This window comes from Colobus angolensis, unplaced genomic scaffold (assembly GCF_000951035.1).
Source record: "Colobus angolensis palliatus isolate OR3802 unplaced genomic scaffold, Cang.pa_1.0 Scaffold5, whole genome shotgun sequence".
In the NCBI taxonomy this organism is placed as follows: Eukaryota; Metazoa; Chordata; class Mammalia; order Primates; family Cercopithecidae; genus Colobus; species Colobus angolensis.
Genome location: NW_012118487.1, coordinates 9609493 through 9632187, shown reverse-complemented (window position 1 = coordinate 9632187; position 22695 = coordinate 9609493). Strand labels below are relative to the sequence as shown.

The 22695-nt window shown below is 34.8% G+C and overlaps 1 long non-coding RNA gene across 1 annotated transcript in view; it reads left to right on the top strand.

Annotated features, from left to right (window-relative positions):
• The window catches only part of LOC105524365, a 30481-nt gene extending 8856 nt beyond the window's left edge, over positions 1 to 21625 (top strand). The window contains exons 3-4 of the long non-coding RNA XR_001003746.1: positions 6206 to 6345; positions 21352 to 21625. This is a non-coding gene — a long non-coding RNA (uncharacterized LOC105524365). The remainder of the gene's footprint in view (positions 1 to 6205; positions 6346 to 21351) is intronic.
• Positions 21626 to 22695: the final 1070 nt, after the last annotated feature.

The following is a 22695-nucleotide window of genomic DNA, read 5'->3' as shown; positions in this document are numbered from 1 at the left end:
CTACCTTACTTCAAGCAGAAGACATAATTCCTTCATGCAAATGGCGCCTAAACGGTAAATAAAGATTTTCTTATGGTGTGGTAAACAAGAGAGTATTTTTGCTGTCCGTATAGAAAATTTAACTTAAATAGAAGAGGAAAGATTTTTCTTTTTCTTTTTTTTTTTTTTTTTGCCACTAAAAGAAAATCTGAGTAGGCCTATGACTCTTCTGTTCAGTCTTGGAGAGTGCTGTGATAACTGCTTGGAGAGTGCTGTGATAACTGCTTGGAGAGTGCTGTGATAACTGCTTGGAGAGTGCTGTGTCATAAATACTATTAGAATGCCCTGACTTTACAATATGTATAGCTATGCATTTGATTTAAATCTTCACTGTGACATGTAAGACTGGCTTCAGGCAGGCTGTTGCCTGTGAATAGGCATGACCAGCTTGTTCTCTCTTTTCCATTTGACTTTTTGCAAAGCCTCTCAAATTGAAATACAGAAAGGGGCATAGTCAGAGGGTAGACTTTTACATAGAGGTGCTGCTCTAGAATGAATCTGCGTTCACTATGTCTGGCAGGTTTTTAGCATGGGCTTTTGCTAGTTACTAGCTTATTTTAAGGTTTCGTGGTGTCACTGAGGCACCTCTACTTGGACTCTCTGCTATGACGTGGGCTACAATCACCCTTCCCCTGAGTACTACTCCCTGTATGCGTCTGATTTTTCAGGGGCCCCATTCATGGAAAAACTCTTTGAGTCTCACTGTATACACACATGATACTCTTGAGCAGGACTCACACTGACTACAGGCTGACACTTCCCTACATGACAAATTATCTGATCTATAAGAAACATTTACCTATCATTTATCTTGACAGAGTCTAGCAGTGAATTTCCTACCAAAGAATTTTGGCAGAATTTCTTTCTTCTTGATGGCTCACCGTCAAACTCCATGAAACACAGATCAAGGTGACCTTTGTGAGTCACCTTTCTCTAGGCTTAAGCAGGTAGCATCTTTCCGGTCATCCACATTTGGAGAGAATGTTGGAACTCAGCACACACAGCAACAACACTCTCCAAGGTAATCTGTCAGTTTCCATTCTCTCAAACGGATATTCCCAGCTACGTTCAAAACCTGAACCTTTGTAGGCTCAGAATTTACTTGGATAACTGACATTCATTGTCAACTGGGGCCTGAGTCTAAATATCTAAGATACCATTTGTGATTACTAGAAGAATCCACATCACAATTTGCTCATAAACCAAAATTTCATAATATTTGGAAAGATGATAGAATGAAATCATATTGATACCATTGTTCTCATGCCTCGTTCTAATGATTAAAAACTGTAAACAATATATGTGCATAAAATACTCTGGAAATGACAAATGCACATATATGTGTATATAACTATATATGTATATGTTTATACACATATTACATGTATATGTGTATATTACACATACATATGTATATGCATATACATATGCATGTGTGCACAAAATATACATATATGTGCATAAAAGATATATGTATATATGTGTATACATATGTGTGTGTGCATATATATATAGTGATTTTCTTTGTTAAATCATTTACAATAGTGCAATTTTCAATTTTGGTGTGAAGTCTTAAGTAACTGATGTTAAGACAGAAATCTAAGAAAGTTATTTTAAACAGTAATATTTTGGCAATGCAAAGCTATCTAGTAATATTGCTCAGACAATACAAAGCTAGTTCTATTCCTATTTGTCCTGCTGATCTGGAAGATAAAACTGATCCCTCCCTTCAACGGCCACACTAACTGGAATGAGACATTGTGTTTGTTGGACCTATGATCTTCTTTACAGAGAAAAGCAATTCATAAAGTTAGAAAAGGGCACCATGTAAAATCCAACGCACATTTTGTAGCAATAGCGTGAGGATTGCTGAGAGGGGTGAGAAAGACTAATAGCAACAACCAAACCAAAAACAACAAGAAAAAAAACCCCATTCTCCATAGTTTATTCTTGAGAATATGACATAGAAAAAATATGCCTAAGAAAATGTATCTTAAGGGAGAATGTTATTGGTGTATTTTTTCCAAAGGGACATGTTCTTAAATTTTTTTTGCACTGCATTTATGTATTGTTAATATCTTTTTATAACTTGAATATATTTTAATTCTACAGCTCTGGATCCAGGCATGCAAATATGCTATTTTGATCTTGTATTTTAGTTTTTTCTAAAAAAAAAAACATTTAATTCCATGTAGCACACATGATTATTATGAGAAAATGTTTTAGATTTACCTGTATGTTAAACAATCTTATTTTTGTTAACTCTTCTTCCATCTCAGCTTCTTTATAAGATTATTTTCCTTTTTCCTGAAGTACGCCTTTGTAGGTTCCTTCACTGAAATTGTTTTGCCATGTTGATGGATCAGTTTTTATTTTTCTGAAAGTGCATTTATTTCTCCTTTAGTCTTGAATACTTGCTTTGCTGAGTGAAAAAACTTACTTGATCCTAATTTGCAGGCATAAGGGGCTTAATTTGGAGAGACTTTCTTGTGGAGGAAATGTGTCTCCTGCTTCACCCGAGGACCATGAATTCCTGATCACGTGGTACCACTTTGTCTTCCTTCGAGAGGCCTGGTTAGTGTGAGAACCTCAGAGTTGGCTCTCCACCAAGGATATAAACAATGTTATTAGTGGCCTCTTCCATTTCAGGAAGATAATTACAATCGTTTTTACAAGGAGTATTTCACAAAGGAGTATATTTAAATTTTATCTGATCTGGGATAGAAGGGTATACCTAAAGGTGTTCATGGTATATTGTGAAAAATTTTCTAAATTGTAATTTAAAAATAATAATGTTAACATACTAAAAATAAATCTAATAATTATAGTAAAGTTTTTAAAGATTGTCAAAACCTTTTTCCCCTGCCTTCTTTGTACAAGGCTCAGGTGGTAGACTTGTTAAGTAGTGAAATGAGATATTCAAGTGTAATGCCTAAAGCACAATGGGTTAATGACTATTATAACAGATAATACTCTTTAGATTGTTGTTTGATAATACATGGAATGACTAGGTTCCTGTTAATAATGCACAATGGTCTTCAGTGGGGAAAGCAAAGGTGAAATTGAGATTTAACACAGAAATTACAGATTTAATAATTAACATTACTTTACTACTCAAAAATTAATTTTCAGATCACAAATTTTATATCTATTTTGTTCCAATTTTAATTATTGCCTCCAGATTTCTTATGTAAATAAATTCTTATAGATGGTTAGATAATGTACCTCTCATTATTATTGTTTGTCTTAAAATGGAATCAGTTTACAGCTAGAATGACATAATTACCAAACTGGATCTTATAGATGGATTCGCCAGATCTCAGTAGTTGTTCAGAGCTCCAGGGTCTGTCAGTCAGGATGCAGGGTCTAGAGAGCCCTCTGCCATGTGGATGTAGCAAATTCTGTAACCACTTCTTGCTCAGATTACATGATACTTAAGACTCATCAAGACAAACCTGAGAGGAAGTGGCTCTTCTGGCAAGATTTCTAGTGATCCCAGAATCTTTGTGAAGAGAAACTCATATTTGTTTACAAAGCTATTATAATATGTATAGAACACTAAGATTTAATTTTATATTAATATTTGTAAGTATATTTTTGTTCTGGCATTTGATTTAAAAATATAATTCCAGAAAGTAAATCTTATAAATAATACATAACAATAGTCATATAAACTTTTACTTATTTATTTTTTTTGAGACGGAGTCTCGCTCTGTTGCCCAGGCTGGAGTGCAGTGGCCGGATCTTAGTTCACTGCAAGTTCTGATTCCTGGGTTCACGCCATTCTCCTGCCTCAGCCTCCTGAGTAGCTGGGACCACAGGCGCCCGCCACCTCGCCCGGCTAATTTTTTGGATTTTTAGTAGAGACGGGGTTTCACCGTGTTAGCCAGGATGGTCTCGATCTCCTGACCTAGTGGTCTACCTGCCTTGGCCTCCCAAAGTGCTGGGATTACAGACGTGAGCCACCGTGCCCGGCCTAAACATTTTTTAAAAAATTTAATTCTACTCTTTATGGCTGTTGATCAGAATTGTTAAAATATAAATGTAATAAAAGTCCTAGTACCATCTTATATCTTATAAAGAAAAATTACTTTTAGCTTTTATAGTGAAGCCCGCCGAAATGATTCAGTTTGCCAGTATTTTTCAAAAACAATGTTAACCTATATGGCCCATAAAAAAGTAAACTAACAAAATTGCTTTCCTAAAATATTGGTAACTTCACTGATACATAGTAAGGTAGGTAGGCATTGAGTCTCCAACTTAACCAATTATTTGAAACTTTCCAAAATAGTTTTTTATTTTGCTTTGAGAGATGTGCAAGTTTACCAAACTGAGAAATTCTTCAGTTTTCAATCATTTTAGTGCTTTGTAATAGTACATGGGCATAAATCAGAGCATAAATTATACTTGTATAATAATAGCCTACAGTAAAGAATAGATGTTTCAGCCAGGCGTGGTGGCTCACACCTGTAATCCCAGCACTTTGGAGGCTGAGGTGGGCGGATCACCTGAGGTAAGGAGTTCAAGATCAGCCTGGCCAACATGTTGAAACCCTGTCTCTACTAAAAATACAAAAATTACTCAGGCATGATGGTGGGTTCCTGTACTCCCAGCTACTTGGGAGGCTGAGGCAGAAGAATTGCTTGAACTCAGGTGGCGGAGGTTGCAGTGAACCGAGATCGTGCCATTGCACTCCAGCCTTGGCAAAAGAGTGAGACTCCGTCTCAAAAAAAAAAAAAAAAAAAAGTTGCAAAGTGTTTTAAAGAATTATTTACAATGTATAATCTGGCTTCTTACATTAATTTTCTTATTTTTAAATCTAGCCCTTTGAAATTCATCAACTGTCATGTATTATTTTCAGATGAAAATAATCAGTGATTATTGAAAATGGAATTTAAAGTTCCATGAAATAGATGGGAAACAAAAACTTGCCTTCAGTTTTTACAGATTCCACCAGACTGTGAAATCTGTGATGTCATAGATTTTCTCTATGTTGTTTGCTGCTGTCTCTCTAGCACCTGCAAGAGTGACCCACACAGTGAACACTCTGTTTCTGCTTACTGTATGCATGAATGAATAAATGTATAAAGACTCTCACATGTGGCCACTGCTCACTTATTCAGCTCAAAACCATGACTCTTTGTGTCACATTATTTTATCACTTCTCTTCTTCTAACACCTAGCTTTTATAATATGCTTTTCCTAGCATTATAGTTACATTTACACAGATGATTTTATTTTAAAAATGCAAACCATTCTTTACAAATGCCACTCAAAGCCAATAAAGAATTAATCCCTTTAAGATAAATACTTGCATATATTGAGATTTTCAAGCAGAGTCAGACTTTAAAGCCACCAAATGAAAGAACTCTTATGTGTGTCTTATCACAGAGGCTGAGTTCCAGGATTTTACGTTTAAAATTTTTATGTTGTCTCTCTCCCCTGCTCTTCTAAATAGAAGGGGGAAAAAAACAGTATGTTGGCTATACAGTCTTTATGTTGCATTTTCTCAGAGAAATGTTTAACAATTATGAATAGAAAGAATAAGAATCCAAAAGCATGACGTGAGTCATCCCTTGCTTGTATTTTTGTGGGAAAGTTGAGTCTCATCCTTTTCGGTTCTGTTGCTAGCCTGGGAAGCTGAAACCACAGTCCCTTCCAAATGATAACCATAATTTTCTCCCTTCTACTTTATTTTCTCGTATTTTTCATCTTATAATGAGCAGTTACAAAAACTTTTGGGTCCAAATGTTTTACCAAGTCAGTTAACTTACTTCCTAACCTTTTTGAATAGCCCATTTGAAGTCCGTTAACACTGTGACTCTAAAAAGACTAAATATAAAGTTTTACTAAGATAAGTCATCATGTTGAATAAATACACAAATACGACCTTTGGTATGGATGTGCATGTAAGCAGTGGGGTAAATGCCTCCTTGTATTTAAAAGTAAAGAATTCTGTACTACAAGTAGGAATCTACCTGCAAAAACACACACACAGTCTGGCCGTAGCTACAGGTAGCATTCATATTCCTTTTACATGTGAGTCAGAAAACCTGATTTTATTATGCTCTGTGTTATTCATCAAGGTAGTGAGGGCAAACATATTGGGATATTGTGCATTCCTTGCAGAGAAAGCGAAACAAGCTGTTGAATTTTCTTTTCTTAGGAGAGAAAACAATGCGGTCATCTAGAATGACAGATTGTCATCACGGGGGCACGGGAGAGGGGTTGAGCAAGTCAATGGATGTTTTCTAGAGCCTAGAGAATGGGTCTGATGCTCTGAAGTATATTTTTTCTAAATCCCAGGTGAGTATGTAGTGCTAATGTGAGGTAGAGATAATTATTATTGTCATAAGCATTATTATTTAAACATGCTTTTCCTCTTATATGTTACACATTATGATATATGCTTTAAAATATTGGTTTGATTCTCACAACAAGCTTGTGGGTTTGGTATTGCTGGCAATAGTTAACATATTTGAAAAAGCTGGAAGAGATACAACTCGTTTCCATGGAATCAATCAACCATTGATACATAAAAGGAAACTAGTTCTTTTAAACAAAGGGAAAGTGTGACTAAATAAAACTTTAAATGAAAACGAGTGCAAAAATGCTATTGGGATTGGAGATACATTTTTAAAAATTTGCTATGTATTTACAATTAAAAAATATATTAATGAAGTATTTTAAATAGAGTTTCCTAAGTCTAATAAGGTTTTCCAGGGCATGAGTGACTAAAATACAAACAAACAGGCTTCTAAACATATTCTCCTTCACTGTTTCATCAATGCCATATATACTTATTAATGGTTTAGAAAAATACACCCTGCTATGGTTTATTGCCAAATAGCAAAGATATAAATTACATCTCCAACACTGACATGCCACTACATTATTAACAGGGCCACGGAGGCCATTGAAACTACACTGTATGCACATTTACAGTAAAGGGCATATTGAATGGTAAGCTTTAGTATTTTAGTATATTTAATTTGGCACACTTGGTGCTGTTCTTTGTGAATGTTAATCTTTTCAACCAATACAGCAGCATGTCAGTATCTTCATTTGCAGGGTATAATAGGCTTATATTCTGAAACAATAAACTTATAATAGCTTGTCTGTTGCTTGGTGGAGATATGCACATTCAGCATGAACAAGGTGTTGCATGCCCTATTTTTGCTCAAGGTTCTTTAAACATGTCCTTCCTTTCCTGTCAGGAACACAAGCCACATTTATAAGCTTTTGCTATAATACCAACTGCATAGTTTGGAAATTTTCCAGTGTAGTACAATTCACTTTCTTTTTCCATTATTGATAAAATTATAACTAGGTACATCTATATTTGAAATGTGAAGTGAGCATTAGACTGATTTTTAATGTTACATTGAGACTGATTTCTTTTTTTAGGACAGAAGATTTGGAAAAGGTGCATGCTTGTAGTATAAAACAGAAATAAATGTACATAAAGGATCTTAATACAGATTACTTCTTTTTACCAATGGTAATAATCAACTTGGCATTCATCAGTGGGAAGGTTTGAATCCGTTCTATTTAACTACTTTCTTTTCTGACTAATTTCATTTCTGCAATACAGTAGATATATTATTAAGAACCAAAAAATGAAACAAAACACTTATAGGTCATTTAATAAAATATTTCTCTTCCAAATACTCTAAAATGGTATTAACACATATTCTATTTAGAACTCTTACTTCCTGTTATTATCTGTTATATTAAAACAATTGAGGTATAAATTTCTAGATAAAAGGGTGTTACTCTAAAATCCCTTTCAAAAGATTGCAGCCTCAGTTGTATACTTTTATTGAATGACCCCAGTGATTGTGCTGCTTCATTGCATTTTACTTCTAACATTTCTGTCCTATGCACAAGATTGAAAAAGATTAAATTTGATTTGTGGCAGTCACTACTTGTTATCTTCAAATAAGTATTTGCAGATTAAACAAAGCATGATTCTAGAAGTAAGCATTATTGAACCAATTTTAGAAAGACTTTTGTAAATTTAACCCATTTTTTACCATCAAACCTATGTTGTAGGAAATAGAATGCCTGTCCCATATATTTCCAAATGAAGCGTGACTTTAGAATGTGCTCCTCTTTATGCAGGTCCAACTCATCACTTTAAAGCTTTTCAAATCAAGTGCATTGGCACCACATACTTAACTGAAGTTCTCAAAGATTTTATGGTTATTATCTAAAATATTGTACTAGCCGATCTATTATTCTTTAAATTATTTTTTCAGATTGTATTTCAGTTTTAGTGATTAAGTTTCTGTTTTGCAAATTAATACAATCTTGGGGATTGCATATATTTTAAACACACACACAGATAACACACACACATTACCCCTATACTATTAAATCTAGAACTTACTGACCAGTGTAAGTTTTTCCTCTACCTTTGGGAACCTTGAGCGTAATAGCTTTGTTCATTAGATTGTACTATTAACTATAGTTAATTAAATGTTACTTCAGAAATTGCTGTAATAAAGTGATTTAGGTTTACCAATTTAAGTCATACAAGCCTTATTAAAATAGTAGTAAAAGTCCATTTATCTCTTAAACAACTTTAACGACTTTTCAGAAAAACAATAATGTATTTAGTATACTCCCCTATAAAGGAGTTTCTGATTTTTTTTCTCAGCATTCTAAAATCAGCATAGAGCATTCTGTATATCAATTTAAAGACAGATTTATGTTTCATATTAAATAGAAGATGACATATTTCAACTATTTTGTAGTGGAGAATAAGGCATGGAAATTTATCAGCCTGGGTATTCTATTGCGATCTTTTTTCTAAGTTGAAATGCTTCCAATGACATGCCCAAAAGAAGAATTTTTACATGAATGATTGCATATATATGTATGCATGAATATGTGTGTACATATATATGTAATTCCTTTGGTAATTTTTTTGGATTTTTTAAAATTTAATTTTTACTTTTGTAGAAATGAGGCCTTGCTATGTTGTCCAGACTGACCTCAAATTCCTGGTCTCAAGCAGTCCTCCTACCTTGGCCTCCTAAAGTGCTGGGATTACAAGTGTGAGCCACTGCACCCAGGCAACCTTTGGTGCTTTTGCACACTCGTCAGCTTTCCAAGAGGGATTCATGACACCTCCAAAAAATAGAGTGACTTGGGACAAAGACGGTAAACAACATTTGCTTGTGTTAAGGAGTTCTGCCTCTCTGAGGTGCAAGGGTTTTTATAAAACATGGGAATAATTTTACTTTATAGGATTGATGTGTTCGATTTAAAATCTATGAAATGCCATTCACTATTCATGTCATGTGGTAGATGCTCAGTGAATGATAGCTTTCACTAATATTACTAATAAGAAAGTAGTTGTTACATGGAATACTATGCAGCCATAAAAAAGGATGAGTTTGTGTCCTTTTTAGGGACATGGATGCAGCTGGAAACCATCATTCTTAGCAAACTATCACAAGAACAGAAAACCAAACACTGCATGTTCTCACTCACAGGTGGGAACTGAACAATGAGATCACTTGGACTTGGGAAGGGGAACATCACACACCCGGGGCCTATCATGGGGAGGGGGGAGGGGAGGAGGGATTGCATTGGGAGTTATACCTGATGTAAATGATGAGTTCATGGGTGCTGACGAGTTAATGGGTGCAGCACACCAACATGGAAGTATACATATGTAACAAACCTGCACGTTATGCACATGTACCCTAGAACTTAAATTATAATAATAATAATAATAAAAAGAAAGTAGTTGTTAAATACACAGAGTTTATAGCCAAATTATTTCTCTATTACTTCTTAGTTATTTATCCTTTTCAAGTCAATTAACCTCTCAGAGCTGCAGGGTCCTCTTCTATAAAATAGAGATAAAACTTGCCTCTCAGTAATTAATAAATACAGCATAAAGTGCACAACAAAACTATGAAAAATGTTACTCCTATTTTTTTGTCTCATAGAGGATGCAGTCTTTAGTTATTGAAGGTTAACCAAGTAATTAATAGGGTTTTATGCAGAACCAGGTTGGCGGGGAGTCTGGAAAGACAACTAAGAAACAGGTAAACATTATAAAAGTTACCAGAAATATTACAAATGTTATTACTTCATGCTACTAATAATGAATTTTAGAACTGAAGGCACTGCACAACTTAGCCAAAATGTAACAAGAGGAGGGAATATGGAAAAAACTGGATTCCGAGAGTGCTTAGTCAAGATGGGTGGAGATTATGTCAAAAGTCAAGAAAGTTACTGGTATGGAAGCATCCACCTGTTAGATAGGATTTCCATCCCACCATGCATCTGGGATGGCTCTTAAAGCTGAGAGAGAGACAACTACGAGTGAGGGAGCAGTGTTATTGTATGGCAGGGGGTTGAATAAGGGATCTAGACTGTGGGCTGCAGAGAGGATGCTATGATATGTTGCCAAAACCCCACTTAAGACTGAAGCACTCGTTCCCCAACTGCTGGGAGTGTTGGGGCTGATCATGTAAGCGAGGTCCGCCACCTTGGAATTGAAATCATCCTCTGAAGAATAGAGGGGCCTCATCAAGGTGTGTGGAAAGCAGCCTCTACCCGACGTCTGCTTGATGTGGATGGTATAAAGATTTCTGCTCTTGTCTTCAGGGTGAGTGAGTTCTGAACGGACACTGGGGTCTGGCACTCCGTGTGGAGTCTGCCGAGGTCCTGGTTGTGACCGCATTGCAGTTCAACACCTTCTACCATTTCTACTTTATTCTACTCCCGAGCAGACTTTCTTTTTCCTTTTTGTAAGGTATACATAACATAAAGTTTACATAGTAACAATTTTTACATGTACAGTTCGGTGGCATTAAGTACACTTATACTATTATTTTTCAACCATCACCACAATCCATCTCCAGCTCTTTTTCATTATCCCAAATTGAAATTTGTAACCTTTAAACAATACCTACCCATTCTCCCTACCCTCAGCTCTGGCAACCACCATTTTACTTTGTGTCTTTATATATATAACCCCAAGCCAATTTCCATCTTTTAATATTCATATTTAATATTTAATGATCAACTAAAATAAATCAAATTCAAATTATTGTATCAAATATATTTCAAAATAAAAAATTTTACCTGGGAATACAAAAATATATATTTTTATGAAGAACCCAGTTTAGTTAAGAGGTCACAGCATAACAAACATCCAAGAATCTCATTATCTCCCTCCTGTTTTTTTTCTTAAACTTTTCTATTGATGCTCACTTGATGTCTCATAATTTTAAGCCAAATAAGTTTTTGCATCTTTCTTTTACTGTCTCTTCATTATTTTGTTGATGAGTAACACTCTTATAATTCATTTTTCAAAATACTTTGATTCTTGCGTTCATTTACAGTTACAATTATTTTGCACTCTCATTGATCTGTTTCTTGGCTTCTGTTACAGATTCCCAGGAACCAGGCCTGCTATTTTTATCTGACTTATTTCCCGCTTTTCATGACCAGGTATGAAGCATACTCTCTTCCAGTTGTACAGTTGCAAAGACTGAACTTGAAGTCTAAACCACCGTGTTTGGAAATACTAACTGTGCAAACTTGAATCAGCTTTTTCCTTCCAACTTTTATTTTAGGTTCAAGGGGTATATGTGCCGGTTTGTTACATGGGTAAATTGCAAGTCACAGGGGTTTGGTGTACAGATCATTTTGTCACCCATGAAATCAGCATAATACCTGATTGGTAGTTTTTCAGTCCTCACCCTCCTCCCACCCTCCACCCTCATATAGACCCCAGTGCCTATTGTTCCCTTCTTTGTATTGTTCCAATGTACACTCAATGTTTAGCTCCCACTTATAAGTGAGAAATGCGGTATCTGGTTTTCTGTTCCTGCAGAACCAATTCTTCAATGTATCTTAGCCTCGTTTTCTACATATGTTAACTGGAAATCATCATTACTTCTCACTAAATACTATAGGAGACATAATACAGCCTACTTTTTATTTTCAAAAATTATTTTCAAAAATTATTTTTAAGTTCCAGGGTACATGTGCAGATTTGAAAATTTTTTAAAAATATATTTCGTGTAAACAATAAACAGTATAGAAGCCAGGATGTTTGCTGATACACATGACAGGTGATTGGAATCTTTTGAATGTTCATATATGTGGCTATCCATTGAACAGCCTGGTTACAAGAAGTTTAAGACACTAGAGGAAATACACAGAGAAATTAGACACTGCAATTGTTAATAAAGCTCTGTGGTATACCTAGTGACTTCACAGCAAATAAGTAGGAATTAGTAGTCTTTTCTACTAATTCCTTCTCAGAGGCCTATTTAAAATTTTAGATTTTAATGTACTATGAGCTTTACACCTTCTAAGGTCTTTTGCAGTGCAATTTTGCCAATATTAATTATTCTGAACTTATCCTTATAATTTGTATTTTTACATCTGCTATATCCTTTTGATTTATTGCTTTGATCTTATTTTAGGTTCAGCAATAAATTTTGGTTGAGGTCCTGATCACTCCAGTTAATTTAGTGAACTACAAGATATAAAATTATTTTAAGTAAAATCTCCTTACATTTTCACAGTGGTAGGGGTCAGGGAGAGTTCTTACATGAAATATGTAAGAAACATCTGACTATAACCCAACCAGCATGTGGGGAAATTACATTATTTCTTAGACTATTTTAACATCAAAGCTCTGAAGTGAAGGATAGTCATTAAAAGCCGAATTACTGAAAGTATATCTGGTTAGTGCACTTAAACACATTTCGGCAGACTAAAATAATTTAAAATCTGAAGTGTGATCCAGAATCACATATGTCAATTACTATGTTGTCTGTGGTATTAAAAATGCATGCAGCTGGAGGCTTTAATTATATGAGATTTCTGACTTGGAAATGCTTTGGCTTTTACTTTTTGAAAAAGTCACCTTTTCAGAAATCCAAGGGAAAACATTTGTAAAATACATAGTGCCTTTTCCAATTACCTCTTATTGAAAGACAGAACAACACTGGCGGGTTATAAAAGTGAACTGAAAATATGATTTTGTATGAAATTTGATTAGTGTTTGTTGAAACGTTATCTACGAAAAGTAAATTTTTATGGAGGACTTTTCTTCCTCACGTCCCGATCTCACTGAAACAAATGTGACCCAGTATTTTTTGTATTCTCTAATTATAACAAATTTGGAGTTCTAAATTATATTTTTCAAGTACACTTTGGACTTCCATTTCACAAATATGTAATATTTACCTTCGTCCCATTAAGATAAAGGCACACAAAATTAAAATAGGATATATCATATATAAATATTGCAGGCTTTTTATCATGTATTGCCTATATGTCACCAGATACTTTTTAAAAATTATCTTATATAAAGCTACATGAGTTGCTTCTAAATATGTGACTAATAGTTACATTATTAGAATGATGTCACTAAAACATGGACTGCTATGGTTTAAATGTGTCCCTTCCTAAATTCAGATGTTGAAACTTAGTGGACAGCTGGGTACAGTGGCTCATGCCTGTAATCTCAGCACTTTGGGAGGCTGAGGGTGGATCACCTGAGGTCAGGAGTTTGAGACCAGCCTCGCAAATATGGCAAAACCCTGTCTCTGCTAAAAGTACAAAAATTAGCCAAGTCTGGTGGTGTGCGTCTGTAGTCCCAGCTACTAGGGAGGCTGAGGTGTGAGAATTGCTTGAACCCAGGAGGTGGAGGTTGCAGTGAGCCGAGATGGTGCCACTGCACTCCAACCTGGGCAACAGTAAGATTTCGTGTCACAAAAAAGAAAGAAAAGAAAGAAACTTAGTGGACATAGTGATGGCGTTAGGAGGTGGGGTCCTCAGGAGGTGATTAAGTCGTGAGGGTAGAGCCTACCTGAGTGGAACTAGATACCTTTATAAAAGGGCACGCTGGAAAGAGTTTATCCCTTTTCCTTTTGCACCTTCTGCCCTGTGAGAACACAGCATCCTTCCCGTACTGAGGATGCAATGTTCAAGGCAGCACCTGGAAAGCAGAGACTGGACTCTCAACAGACACCCAACTTGCCGGCACCTTGATCTTAGACTTCTGAATTTCCAGAACTATGAGAAATAAGTTTCTGTTCTTTATATTACCTGATATGTGGCATTGTATTATAGTAGCACAAAACAAACTAAGAAATGGACCTTGAGAAATCATTAAATCATCCCTTAAAACAAACAGACAAAAAAATCCCAGTAACATATATTTTTATTTTTTAGGGAACAGATGATATTTTCAAAAACCATGTTGTCTTCAGATTTCAAGTCAGTTTAGGTCTCATATATAGATAAGGAACATGACATTTCTGAAGTACGTATTTTTTTCTTAAAAAATCTGTTTTATTTGCAAAAGATCTAGTCCCTCTGATTTCTATTTGCTGGAATGTCCTTCCTTTTTTCCATCTCCAAATTCCCGGGCACAATGCAGCTCTTCACACTTCCTGGGGAAGCAAGCTGCACGGTGACCCAAACCACACTCATGTGTATTGGAGTGGTTCACTGATTTGATGGTTTGCTCTCTTATAAATGATACTTTTTATCTCTAAAAATGAGCCTGGGCTGACTTTTGTTCAGAATCAAAGAGAGTGTTGGAATAAATCTCCTCTTCAAGTAGCAGGAGAAAATCAAATGTATCTCTCATTAAATAAAAAGTCAGTGTGAGTTTTGGAACTCTTCCTATTATCTACAAAACATGTCTTATAGGATCCAGAATGAGGATGTGAAAGAAAAAAATGACCTAATTTTCTAAAGGGATTTTCAAATAATAGTTGTTCGGTAAAGTGCCATTGAAAAGGTCTATCAAGTAGAGAAGATATTGATATTCTTTAAGTGATGAGGAAAAGTGACATTCTTTTTACAGCTATAAATTCAGTCTTTGGCCAACACTCTTCTTATTCATTTCAGGTTTTTTTATTTTTTTCTTATAAAAATGTGAGAACATGGCATAGTTTTTATATTGGATATTTTACCTTACGTGGCATGAATTATCACTTTCCTCACTGAACGGCATGTGCATTGCTGTTTCTTGGATTGCACATGTATTTCTGGTTTTCATTTAAGGTCAGGAATTCAAGGCCCCAAGCATGGGATGAGATTCCTCTTAGGCAGCACTGTGATATCAACATCTCCCACTCTGCACACTGCCACTGCCTTCTCCCCCACAATATACTTCACTTTTCCTGAAAGGATTAAGTACAATGGCCATTCTCCAGATAATTTTAAACCAATCTGAAAGCAAACAATTTAGTCGTTTTCCTTCCTTTCTCCACCTGGGCTATAGAAGTTACCAGTATTTGAAACTGTGGCCTTAAGCCTCAGCAGTTTTAGTGCTCCCTTTTCAGTGGAATCATTCTACCAAGAAGAAGCTGAGGATGTTTAGAACGGAAGTGTGCCTGCTACTGTAAAAGCAGGCCGGGGATTCTGGTCACTCTGCATGCCTTCACCCAAGAGCATTTTTATCATGTTAATTCTAATCATGGGTGTAGTAACGTAAAGCACAATGTTTGAGTTTTGCAGTGCCCCCAAGAAGACTGAAGACTGGTATCAAGAAATCCTTCTAAAGTTAAAAATAATTTTAATGAATTGTGGCATTCACCTTAATGTTTTGGGATTTTCTTATTTTAGAAGATTTTGACAGAGGAGTAATTCCTACATGTTTTTAATTACACTACTTCATAGTCAAATGGTATCTTGGAGCTTGCCTTTTTCTAAACCTATTTAGCTGAAGCTAAGCCAATTGAGGAATGTCCCAAGAATATTTAGCATGTTGTTGGTCCAGCTAGAGTTGTCTTCAGTTCTCTCCTAACATTGTTTTCTGCTGTACTAGGTTGTACATTTTACAAACAAAACTGGGTATACAAAGGATATTAGGAGATTCTCTAAAATGTTAATAATAAAGAAAACCATGACTTTGTTACTCTCTTCACAAATCTTAATTCCTATATAGATCAATTAAAGTCATGCTGTTATCTGATCAATGGACAACAGCTGAAGCAGGGACTGCCTGGGACTCCATACTCCCTGTTAGAACTGGGTGCTCTGTGGTGTCATGCTGACAGGGCCTGAGAACAGAAGAAATGTCTATCTGTAAACCACATAGTGGTTGTTGGATCTGAAGTCAAACACTTAACCTCTTTGAGATCAGAGTACTCACATATGTAAAATGAAGGAAATATCTACCTGCTTCACAGAATGGTAGTCTGATAATACTTATAAAACATTGTATAAAGGTATGGTTTTGAAATTTAAAAATTGTGTAATGTCAAATTATTGAGGATAATTATCAGCATGATCTGCTCAGCAGAAATATGGCACTTGCGTGTTACCCCACCTTGTACTATATATAAGACCCTAGATTTCTGTTCCCTGATTGAAATATCTAAAGCAAGCAGATATATAATCCTTAGGAGAGCCATTTTTTTTTTTTCAGTATCCAGGTTTAGGTAAGTGATATAGCACTGTGCAAGCATTTTCGAGCCAAAGTCAACTAACTAAATCATTAAGAGACTCTCTAAAAATAAATTTACCTCTGTTTTGTAATCAACTTTTTATGTTATGGTGACAGAAAACTCATGGAACCTGAGCTTCTCCCTAAACATTTTCAGTTCCAACATGTCACATCATAGAAGTGTGCTTTTTAAACCTCTGGTGTGATTTTTATCATTTACTGATTTCAATCCAGTAGTATCTCCTTAGTATAGATAAAACCTTCATGCATTTTAATATATTCTACTGAAAGTATTAGACCTTTATCACTATGTCTAGAAAGAAATGTGTATTTGGAGGAATATTTCTTCTTTTTAATAAATCTGCCCCTATTCATGTTGCAGTGCCATTCCTCTAAATTTATGTAGCATATTTTTCTATCCTGTCCTAATGGCATTTGTTTTGTGATTGGCCTGCAATTTCCCAGGTAGTAATTACTTTACATACTAATTTGCTACACAAACACACACACACGCACACACACACGCATTCACACATACACATAATTTGCTTGCTTATATATTTATTCTGTACAAACATCCTGATATAGGCTACTTTTTCCTAACAAGTATTTTTACCACCCGTTTGTTAAAATCATGCAGGCATTCATTTGATTCATGCAGCTGGTGATAAACCAGCACTATTTGCAGGCCTCACGCATGCATTTGGCTATGTCAAGAGACATGATTCAGTTATAAGTGCATTCAAGCACACATTTACTTCTGAATCCTTGAGTGTTCTTGATGCAAGCCACAGAGCTGTACTGCACTGCTTCATAGATGAAACTCTAAATCAATATTTTTCAGAGGTATGAATACATATAATTATTGAGTGATATTATATCCTGTTTCAAAGGCTATAAAAAGTAGATTTCTCAGATCAGAAAATGTGACACATGTACACATTAAGGATACTTTCTAATACTCTTATTCTCTCTGAAAATCTATGTAAATTGTAACTGCTAACAAGAACATTGATATTCACATATACTATAGCCTTACATGAGAATTTCATGTTTATATACAGAAGCAATAGATTCATATATGTACTCAATGCATTCTGTGTATTACGGTTTGAGATAAACACATACAAGCTAAAAGAAGACAAATGCTGTAGTATTAAAACAAATAACTTTTTAAGTTAATAAATAATTTTAGTTATAAAGATAATTACAACTTACTCATACAAGCTAAAAGAAGACAAAGACTGTAGTATTAAAACAAATAACTTTTTAAGTTAAAAAATAATTTTAGTTATAAAGATAATTACAACTTACTGTTATTTGGAAATAGAGGTTAGTAGCTACCACTTCTTTTACTTTCTTTTCACTTTTTTCTTTCTTTTTTTTACTTTTGTGGATACCTAGTAGTTGTACATATTTATGGATACATGTGATATTTTGATACAAGCAATGTGTCACACTCGAATCAGGGTAATTGGGATATTCATGACCTCAAGCATTTATCATTTATCTTTTATTTTATTTTTATCATACTACTTATCACTACTTGACATTTTCTTATTTACTATTTTTCTTATTGTCTATATCCTTCTAGAACATAAGTGCCATGAGGGTATGGACATTTTTTGCCTTGTTCAGTGCTTTATCTAAAATGTTCAGAAAAATTCCTGGCATGCAGTACTAAGTAAATATTAAATTATGAAGAAAATAAAACAGGGTTCACAATTTTAGTTTCTGGAATTTTCCAATAGTATATGTCATTATTATTATTATGCTGTTTTTTAAAGCTATAATATCTATTTTACTTGGTTTTTATTTTTAAACTTTATATATATGTGTGTATATTTATGTAGCATTATGTTCACATTCTTATATTTTGAAGAAACAATAGAAAACTTAAAGATGCCTCAAAGATATATAATATATAATACATTCTATTCCCCAAAGAACTAAGAATAAACATGGAGTAGGCAATACCAATACTAAAGAAAAGTCAGCAGAGAGTAGAGCAATTTTATTCCTGGGAAAGAGAACTACAGAAGAAATACTGCCTAGTCACGTAGTCAGTTGTTTTCCTGCATAAATCTGTCAGAAGAAAGAATCAAAGATAATGTGTGAAAAAGTCCCACGTATATTACAGAAACATTTGAAAAGTTACTACTATAAGTAGTGAGCAGGGTGAATTATGAGCTTATTTCAAGACTCTAATCTGGTAATGCAATCTCCCTGAACTGTAATTTTAAGGCTTTGATGGTTTTACTCCTACAATTTAAAAAAGAGTATATCCAAAATATACAAAGAACTCTTAAAAATCAACAATAAGAAAACAAACTAATTTAAAATGGTCAAAAGATCTGCTTTACCAAGAAAGATATTTGAATGTCAAATAAGCATATGAGAAGATGCACAACATTTATCCGTAGGAATTTGCAAATTATATCAACAATAAGATGCCACTATACCCCTATGAGTGTATGGCTAAAACAAAGCAAAACAAATAAACAAAAAAAACTCCTGACAATACCAAAATCTGGCTATGGTGCAGAGCAACAAGAACTCTCATTCATTACTGGTAGGAATGTAAAATGGTATAGTCACTTTGAAAGAGTTTGAGTTTCTTACAAAACCAGAAATGGTATTTTCATATGATTTAGCAATTGCATGCCTGCATATCTTTTGTGCATTTACACAGTGATGAAATATTCCATGTTAAAAAGAAATGAGTAATCAGGTCACCAAAGGATAAGAATAAATCTTAAATGCATATTGGTAAGTGAAAGAAGCCAGTCTGGAAAATGTCACATAGTGAATGATCCAACTACGTGATATTCTGGAAAAGGCAAACTATGGAAACCATAAAAAGACCAGTTGCTTGCCAAGAGACCAAGGAGACGGGGGAGGTAAAAAGTAGAGCATAGGGGGACCTTAGGGTAGTAAATCTATACTCAATGCTGCTTTAATAGCAGATACATGACATTTTGCATGTGTCAAAACCCTCAGAGCTTTATGGTACAAAGAGTGAACATTAATAAAGAAAACAACCATTTAGAAAGTCAAGGCATCCCAGGAAAGATGCAGCTTGAGACATGAGAATCTAAGTGTATTGCAAATGTATGAAACAGCCTCATTGAAGAGGGTCAGGCTGGGGAGATACTGATGTAAATAACTTTGAAAAGAATGAAATCCATAAAGGCAAAAGGAAATTCACATAAATCTGTACCATCGTTGACAAAATTACTTTTCATGGGAGTAGAGCTTCATTCTGATACTGCTTTTTGGGGATAATAGAATTGACCAATTAAGTAAATGGATGACACATGGTGGGAGGTGGGATTCTCATTGCTGAAGTGTGAATTTACAGATAAGCAAGGAGAGGAGGCTAAAATAATCCATGTGGTAATGAAATCAATTTGAAGCCATAAGTACACACGTTTAACCTAATACAGATGGTTGCATAGAGAAATACTTTAGATAATCACGCATACACAGGTTAGTATACACATAGGGATTTCTCTGTCCATTTAAATCAGAGGACCTGTAAGAAATGACACACCAGTAACAATGAGCATGCCTAGTGCTCAGATCTTAGTTTCTACTAACATTCTTTAATATAAAATGAGCCATGGGACCTAAGAGAAATGGCTGATTATAGAGCTGTGATAGTCAATATAAAAAATGTGTCTGTAGTATTTGGTACTTCTAAAAAATTCTGAACACACACACACACACACACACACAACTTTGATTGGGAGTATGTCAAAGGAGCACAAGCGGAAACTAAAGAGCTCCAAATGTCCAAAGTGCAATGCTAGAATAATTGAGCAAAAAAATAAATAAAATAGTATTAGATTATAAGTCAACATATAAAATGGATATTCCTGAGTCTATATATTTACAGTAAATTATTGAACAAATTAACAGAGGGAATTAAAAATCTCCCATGCAGAATAATATTTCTAAATAACTTATGTAGGTCCTCCGTCCTCACGGAGGGGAAGCACAACTCCCCACTTGTTAAATGTGTGCTGCACAAAGTAACTTCCTTCCAGAGCTCAGCACGGAAACAGGATAGAAAAGGGGTAATTTTACAGTGCAGAAAAATGACAAACACCTTCTCAGCCAGGTGATAAAGGTCAACATTAACAGTTATAAATCACGTTGTTAGTTTGCACTCTTCACATAATGCGATGAATATGGCACTTTATTTCTCTGACCTTTTCCCCCAAACCCATAACCCCAATCCAATCATGAGAAAAACAAATTCTAATAGAGGAACATCCTACAAAATTCTTGACCACTACTCCTCAAAGCTGTCAAGGTCATCAAAATAAAGTCTGAAAAACTGTCATAGCTAACAGAAGCCTAAGGACAGATGGCAATTAAATTTAATGTGGTGTCCTGGATGGGATCTCTTAACAGAAAAAAGGACATTAGGGGGAAAACTAATGATATGAGAATAAAGTCCATGCCAGAGTTAATAATAATGTATCAATATTGGCTGACTAATTGTGACAAATATCTCGTACTAATGTAAAATGTTACTATTACAAGAAACTGGGTACAGGGTAAATGGGAACTCTCTGTACTACTTCTCCATTTTTCTGTAAACATAAAATTTCTAAAAAATCCAGTGTATTTGTAAATAGTAGGTAGAAGATAAACGTCACTCAGGTAACTAGGATGCTATTTTTGAAGCTGAATAACTTATTTTCTAAAATATTGAGTAACGTTAATCAAAAGATTATGATGCATCATTGTTTACCCTGTGAGTTCCATATGACTCTATTCCTGAGCTGATTACCAACTCAATAATTTTTCTTATGTTGAAACTTGCAGAGCCTAATAATGTGCATATTTTCTTTTAGATTCCAGCATTAAGCACTGTGCAGTTTTGAGAGAAGAAGCTATAAAGCAAAACTGACTTGAGTCACCACCAGCCCAACCTTCAGGCCTTTGTGGGGATTGCTATGGCTCCGCTGGACTTACAAGCAATAGTGATGCAGAACCTGCCATCAGCATGTGTAATGCTTGTCAAAAAACAATCACCCAAGAAATGTTTTAATTTTTACTGGTCAGTGCACTACCAATACTAGTTTTGGCATGGCAGATACTAAATAGCAAAGCTTTGTTTCGAATAAATGTTTGTTCGGTTTCTACTTTTTGCTAAATCCTGTGATGTGTGCTCCCACTGGATAGCATGTTATGCTGTACTAGTCAATTTTACTTGCGGTTTAATAAAGGAGGATTAAATGAATGGTGTGCTACAGTGGGTATACTGACAGGAAAGGCATGAGAGAAAACTGTCTACTGAGTGAAGAAGTAAGTGTTGAAGGGAAGGTGAAAATGTGCACTGAGATTGGATGGGTGAGTAGGACTTCAGAGAGTGGAGAAGGCTCTATGGGTTTTTAATGGAAACAATAGCATGAGATAAATATCAGGGCTATGGAAATGCATACTGCACCGGGGCAATGTTTGTAAGTCTGAGATGGTTGAAGAATACGGTTTAGGAAGAGATACAGTGAAAAATAAAGCTTAGAACTGAGACAAACTGTCTCCAGCTCTGGATTCTCACTTATTCCATTTGAAACCTAGTAATATAAACAACTTGAATGCATTACAAAGGTTTTGACCTGACTTGGGCTTTGGAAAGAGATCTCTGACTTTCTGTAGCTCAAAACTGTAAGCAGCTTATATGTCTTCTTTACTCCTTTTTTTTCTAAAATAAGGATAATGATACCCATCTGACAGAAATTTTATGAGCATAATGTAAAATTAAACATGGAATCCTTGGTGCTTTACAAAATAATGTGTATTGTCTCTCCACAGAATGAAGGAGTATTTGATACTATTAACATAGAAGTCTTGAAAATAGAAAAAAATACTTCTTGGGTGGTGAAAACTTTCCAGTATGGTAAAAGTTAATTAGAATTTGTGTGAATTATACTGTATAATTACCAAGGCAAGCACAGTAATATGAATTTAAAATAGTAACAGTAAGATTAAAGGCATATAATTTAGTTCAAATGTGACATCTTGACAACCTGCAAAAATTGCTAGAAATGGATGGTTCTTAATATTAAGAAATATAAAAGGATTGATTATTTAATAATTTAGATAATTTACATAAGAGTTATTGCAATGTGGGAACAGTGTTCTTGTTAACTGGTTATATTGTGTAGTTATGTTACCGACTACAAAAATTTAAACTA